Source organism: Topomyia yanbarensis, chromosome 2 (genome assembly GCF_030247195.1).
Source record: "Topomyia yanbarensis strain Yona2022 chromosome 2, ASM3024719v1, whole genome shotgun sequence".
Taxonomy (NCBI): domain Eukaryota; kingdom Metazoa; phylum Arthropoda; class Insecta; order Diptera; family Culicidae; genus Topomyia; species Topomyia yanbarensis.
The window spans coordinates 78,622,984-78,630,440 of NC_080671.1; positions in this window are offsets into that span (position 1 = coordinate 78,622,984).

A 7,457-nucleotide genomic window follows, 5' to 3' on the forward strand; every position below is an offset into this window, starting at 1 on the left:
TTTTAAAATTTCATAAGATTGATTAAAAAAATCTATTTTTGAAATATTAAGTGTTTATATCTTCTGCACGATAAAAGCTAGAGTTTTAATGCATTAGAAGAAAATGTTCGTCTTTAAAAACTCTGAAAAACATTTGAAGGATAGGTTGGCAAAAAATGAAAACTGAAAAAGTTATATTGAAAATTTGATTTTTCATGAATTGACTCTTTGTAATATTTTTAAATTACTTTCACGGTGAACAATATAAAAAAATGTTGTTTCATTTTCATGATAAAATATTGCACTTTACAATATTTTTCTATTATTTTCAATAGTGGGTAGGGTGGTTCTATAATATTTAAAATCAAAAAATTAAATTTTTATGGTTCGAGATAGAGTTTCGTTATCTTCCAGAAAATTGAAGAAAATGAAATTTTAAAAAACTTTGTCGAAGACACTGAAACTCTATGTCGTGTACTTTTTATTTTACAAGAAATTTACCAAAAAATTAGGGTGTTTCTTAAAAAAATGGTTTTCTTTGTATAACTCTTGCAGTTTTGATTTTTCATTAAGATCACTTTAGAAATACTTTCAGATATTTTGAAGGAGAACAATTTGTCTTAATATATTGAACCTCTAGCTTCGCTCGTTAGAAAGTTATATATACTTTTTTACTAAAAATAAACTATTTTAAACTATTTTTTTAGTAAATATTGCAAGATATAAAAAAATATCGTGTTTGCCATTTTTTGGTGATCTATACTACAAAGCATGCCATTTCATATGAAAGCAACAGTATTTAATGTTCAGTGCCCGAATCGAAGATAATTCTAATTGAAAAAGTTATATTTTTTTTATAAAAGTTCTTATAACTTTAAAACGAAAAGTGTTAATTAGTTGGTGTTTTAAAGAAAATTATGCGCCCTAAAATAACATTCAAGTTGTGTAAAGGGCACTTTAGCGTAAAATGAAAACTTCAAAAGTTATAGAATTAAAACCGTTTTTCAAGGAACACCCTAAAGCTTACATTTTAATTTCTCGTGCAATGGAAAATATAAAAGCTAGAGCTTGCATGTATTCAGAAAATTTGTCTAAAATGTGTTGCTCTACAACTTCATCGAAGAGAGTATAGCTCTATCTCAAACCGTTAAAAAGTTCTATTTTAAATATTGCTAAATTTAGAACCACCCTAGCATCGGTTTAAACAAAAAGAAGGGCCTTGCAAAGTGCAACAACTTTGACAAACATGTTATAAGGCAAAGTCATTTAATTTTAGCAAAAAGTTAAAATTCTTGCTAAATTCGCATTCTGAACCACTGTGCATTGACATATTGTACAAGGAAATAATCTAGAGAGGTTTGAAAACTGGTACACATTGGTTCTCCTTGTTTAGACTTGTTTGATGAAACTCTTATTAAATTTTAGTATTTTCATAAAATCGACAATTTCCATGTCTGATGTATGTCAATCGTCCATTATGCCTAACGTATTTATGCCTAATGGGCAAACCCGGGTATGGAGCTATAACTGATCTGTAGAGAATTTCAACCCGGTCGCTACAGTTTTCGATTTCAACGTTTCTCGACAAATTGTGCGTGTACGATTTTCCAGACTTTCTAATCTATTTTTGAAACGGTATTTGACCTTTTTGAATCGTGTTTTATAAATTATTGTATGACTTATTGTTTTGCGTACGACTCGATTGTTAGAAATAATTTGGGTATTAAAACCAACATTTCTGGGGCTTTAATATGCCTGTTGATGTATAAAACCGATAAAGAATAAAGGTTTTTTCTCTCATAGATGTCGTATGTCGGACATGATTCCTTTTTATAAAACAATAGATATTTTTGGATTGCAGTTGACCCCGGGGAAGTGATCTAGACCCTAATATAATATATTTATTGAAGTTAACAATTTCTAAATATATTACAGTTATAATAAAGTTCCGGTATGAGTTGTGCACCTTATATGGATCTTATACGGATATTTCGAAGTTATCCATCCAATGACAATATATTTTCCACATGCCGAGCAAAAATTTACCCTTACACAATTAATTTATTTCCGATACAAATCTTTCGGTAAGACAATTCATTTTAGATGTATTAACATTCATTGATATATGTACAAACAGATAAAACCTTGCATGGAATGTCTGAAAGGTCTCAACAAATTTGAAATTTCTATCACAAGCATCAAATTTCCATTTCATCGCGTGGAAGTAAATTTATTACAATCCAGCCCACATCTCACTATCATCGGAAAAAAAGTATCTTTTTTGTCACATTTGGCTTTCATTAAGACCCGAAAGAGCCGACTCCAGTGTTTCAATTAAACTAGGCAATGTAGCCAGAAGAGATAAATCAATTTCATCGAGCAGAATGACGAATTAGTGTAGGTGATTTCCTAGTTCCCTAAACGGGATCCTAAATCGGAGCGCAGCAAAAAATCGAGATATGCAGCGGCAGAAATACTCGAGACAGAAATTAGATGCGGAGTGCCGCCGGTTTCTATCGGGTCTACTATATTTAGCTACATACCAGCAAGCCTCTTAATACATGGGAAACTGGAAGGCACCCAAGCAGGGAACAGGAAGAAAACCACACCCAAGATAAATCTCCTCACATATGTTTAGCCGTGTTGAATCCCGGCATTAGATCTGTTTTTGTTTATGCTTTTTAATTATCAAGCCAATATATCAAACGGTCCCAATGTTCGTGACAATCGCATCCATAGCAGGAAAAGCGCAGTGAGACTCAAAGAAAAGAGCCAGCATAAATCAAACCAAATGAAATGTGAAGCAATTGGGTGAGCTCGTTTTGTGTCCCACCACCGTCGCTTTCGGTGGACGACTAGGACGACCGATCCGTTCCGCGATCGGTCTATGGGAACTACAGTTCAATCAAAGCGCTAACTGTTCATTCGCTCGCCGAAAAAAAAAACTCGACCCGGGTCTGATCGATTTCCTAATAAATACTGACCAAATTGTCAATAAATTTACAAACATCATTAATTACATAATTTGAATATTTCTACCATGTTGAACTATATTATTTTCCGCCGAAATCTCTGCGGGACTGTCGTTCGTTATCTAGCCGGCCAGATCGCCCCTGGTCGGTTGTGGACGGTCTCGCGGCCCCAGTTGGCGCGTCGATTCGGTTATATTTCTGATCTATCCGATCTATTTAATCAGGAGAATAGATGCAAAGCGCGATGACGGAGGAAGGCACGGGTAATAAATGATGTCGCCACCTTTACCAGGAAAACCGATCGATTGAACGTGAGAACTGCTGGAACAAGGGATAGGGAGCATCCTTGTGTCAGGTAGTATTGTAATTCCCTCTAATCTATTATTTGGGTTACAGATATTTTTCACGATTTGCAGTGTGTATTAACTATATTAAATGTTAAAAAATCAATGATAATTTTCTGGGCAGAAAAAAAACAGTTCAAAATGATTATGTGAAATCAATATTGGACTATTTTATAAATGAATGGTACTACTTGGTAAACTCGATATCAATTTTATGTTTTTGTATGACAATCTTTGTTCAACGATAGCAAACACTGCTAACAAGTGCCTGTTTCGAGAAAGCCATCCGCGAGCTCTACCCGGAACAAATTTATTAGTTTCCAGTGACCGTTTAATTTACAGGCACATGTCCTCAATAAGTTTCGTTTTCATTATCATATATAAAGGCTAAAACACACAGAGGCACACACACTGTCCCTAATGAAATCGTGAAAACCGTGAAATCAAGCCCACTGATTCTCTATGCAAAAGAGGAAACTGACGGCAGAAAACTAACCCAAAACTTAATGCCGAGAACTTGACCGAAATCATAAATCATCGCGTATCGCTGCCGTTGCTGGTCCTACCTAACCTTAGTCCCATTCATTTGGACCTCGTTCGAAGAAGAAAAACCGTAAAACCTAAACGACGACAAGAATCGCCAGCGAGAAGGTAATAAATTTTCTATTATCTATTTCACTTGGTGGCTCGACTTGACTTCACGGCAGCCTCGTGCTGTTTATTGTGTTGGTTATAATAGTAGGTAGTAGGTCTACATGGTGGAGTGCCCCGGACGAGAGCCAGTCGCCACCGGGTTCGGACCAAAGATCGATGGTATTGAATGGGAAAAACCAATAATGTACGCCTTGGGGGTTGTTTGGCTTCCCAATAGGTTATTAATTGATATTTATGCGTTTGCTGGCGAGTAGCAGCATATTTATAAGTTTTGGAATTCATGAATTGGTGCGCCAGCCGTTTGGTGGATAGATAGAGATATAGTGTTGTGATTTTTATTGAACTTTGGTGACCCTTTCAATTTAGTGATATAATACATATGAGCTGTTTATAGAGTCAATTTTGTCGTAGCAATATCGTGAAAGTTATTAATTTGAAAATGCAATGATTTATTGAAAATCAACTTGGAAAAACTTTATGTCGTGTCGCACACGAAATTATTGCAACAAGTTAATTGTACTACTAACTCTCTTGACATTCACTCAAAGTCCAACCGAATATGGAGTCGGAAGAACATCAGCGGCGTAAATAAATTCTGCGCACGTTCCTAGAAAATCCGAATCTCTCATCAAACCATTAGTAAACTGAGAATGGTCCAACCTACGACATGTCGTGTTTTGGAACGGTACAACGGACGTTTGACTATCGATAGGAAGGAAAAAGTGGTTAAATTAGAGCTCCGTATAGTGTGGATCTCACGCGGGTAGTCGAAGCTCTCTGGAGGAATCCCAGTGAGAGACATGGCGAAACTTTTGTGCAAATTGTGAAACAACTTGCAGGACTACAAACGGACAAAGTTCAAAAAGCGCTGAAACGCGATTAATGGCAGAATACAGTGAGGAAATGCAAGCGCATTGTCTCATCACGGTTGACGAGACTTATGTGAAAGCAGAAGTCCGCTAGCTTCCTGGGCTCCTTTTCTTCACTGCTCGTCATCAATTCGACGTCCCTGAGGAAGTTAGGAAGCAGAATATGTCAAGGTTTGCAAAAAAAAGGGTTTGGCTGAAAATTTAGTCATGTGGCATGCGGAGCACCCCGTTCGTGACAACCGGAACAGCAAATGAGCTGGTGTATCCATAATAATGCCTCTAAAAGCGTCAACTTCCACTTCTGGGGTTCCACGCTACGCTACACTTTTTTGGCCGGATTTGGCCAATGATGTTCTGGATTGGTGCAAGGCTCAGAATGTTAATTTTGTGCCAAAGGATCTCAATCCTTTGGATACCGGACTTGCGGCCAATTTAGAAAAACTGGACCATTATGAAGTAGGCACTCTGGGAGCATCCTAAGAAAGTGAAAGCAGAAGTAGAAAAGAAATGAAAATGGAAGTTTTATTTTATTCGCTGAAAGTTTCAAAACGATCGGTTGAATGGGTGAATTTTGACAAACCTCTTCTTGTGATGCAATTTGCTCCCGTACACCCTTTAATCAATTGAAATTACAATTTGAAAGCTTTCGAAGTACAAGTAATAACAAATCAAAATATATTGGCCCAACTGGCATGTTCCTCGTATGTAGTCGGGAATATGTACCTTGCCGTGACTTCTCATCATTTCGCTGACTGGATGGAAAGGAGAAAGCGAAGGAGGAACTACAATTGGAGAGCTGGGTAAAATAACAGCACAAAACAAACAGCATTAATAAGTAGTTCCAATCGCTGCGAGAAAATCTGAAGCGCTTTATCGCACTGGTTTAAACAAATCGAAATCACATTTGCATTACTTCTGGGCAGCTGCATATAAGATGATATAAGTCGGATTCACAAAACACACATTGGCAGCAGCCGGTCCGGGATCGGCATGCTCCAGTGTACTTCGCTCATAATCGCGAAGATTTCTACTTGAAATACAGTACATTATCTATCTAGCGAGTGAGACTGTTCGAATCCCATTTCACTACAGTAGACACCAGAACCAACAGGTTCCTCCATCAGAGGACCGCCTGTGTAGCTGACCACTTGCGTTTGGTGATTTCTCTCCATATAGCCATACAACCACATGCCGAATGGCATTCCATCAGGTTCCGGGAAATGTTTAAAATCACAGAGAACAGACATATAAGCTAGAACAAACTTTCCCGAAAAACCTGTGTAAACATTTAAATGAAAATACGTTGAAAATCACCATCGCATACAGGTTTACATGCGTGAGTCACCATTGTATCCAAGTTAGCATACAAGTCCCGTATAGCAATTGCTGGCCGATCGAAGCGCCCACCAGTGGCAAGTTGCTACTTGCTGTTGTCATTTTAAAGCGACAGTTTAATTTCTTACACAAGTTGAAAAATGTACTTGTATGTCAGTTCTCAGTGTTAAAATGTCAATTATTTTGAGCCCAAAGAACACCGCCCAACGCCCAATTGAGTTATCCAGGTAAATTTAAGGTCGGGGATGGCCAGTTTCAAGAACAGGGGAAGCTTTAATACTTCCGTTATCCATGACAGAGTCACGAGGATCATCATTTTGAGTCCCGTATTGAGGCATTGTTTCCATGGCAAACCGTGCGGAAAAAATGCTTCGCAATACGTGGCAGAGGAAATATAAGATACAATAATTGATAATATGGGTACTTCCCTGCACTTTGCTGGTGATGAACCGATCCGGTTGCTAAAAAGAGAACTGTGCTCTTACACCAGTGCGCTGCGGACACTGTTTACACACTTTTATTCTGCGTGCGGTGCCAACACTCTACCAGTAAGCACAATAAGACCGATCCTCTGGATCGACCAAACAATAGTCGTCCGAGGAAGGCTGACCCTCACAGTCGAGGTATTCACTGCTTTGATCAAGCTCCACACCAAAATATAGGATGGCAATGTGCAAGTAACAGCACCTTAAGCGCAATCATTTTACTAAATACCACAAAGCTGCAAAAATTTTATATTCTGTGCATTGTTTAGATGGTTCTTAACAAGATATGATTTTTTCAGCGTTTCAGAAAATTGGATTCATTAAAAATTATTGGTTGCCGAAAAATGAAGAAAAATGATATTTTAAAAACGCTGGGGGTAAGACCGACACCACGAAGTGGCAAGAGCGACACCGTTCTTTTTGTTCAATTTTTTGCATTATAAATGTGTTGAGTATGTGTGATAAAGTGTAATTATGTGTACTTGAGTATGTGTGATGCAAATGCATGCTTTCTGGATTCAGGAATCAGCAAATATTGGCTTGAATGGCACGTAGTCGGGGATTTGCGCCTTGCCGTGTGTTTTCATCACTTCCTGAGCGGAAAGAAAGAAGAAGGAGGTGTGGGGAAGTAGAAATGGAAGGGTGGGAAATATAACAGCACAAAAACAAAAACAAACAGCATGTAAGTTAATCTCACAAGTAGTTTAACTCACCTACGAGTAAGCCTAAAGTTCTTTACCACATTGGATAAGAAACTTTAGTATGTCTCTGAGTTTCAGTCGTCCAAACATGGTGTCGTCTATGCATGGACGGCCGAAA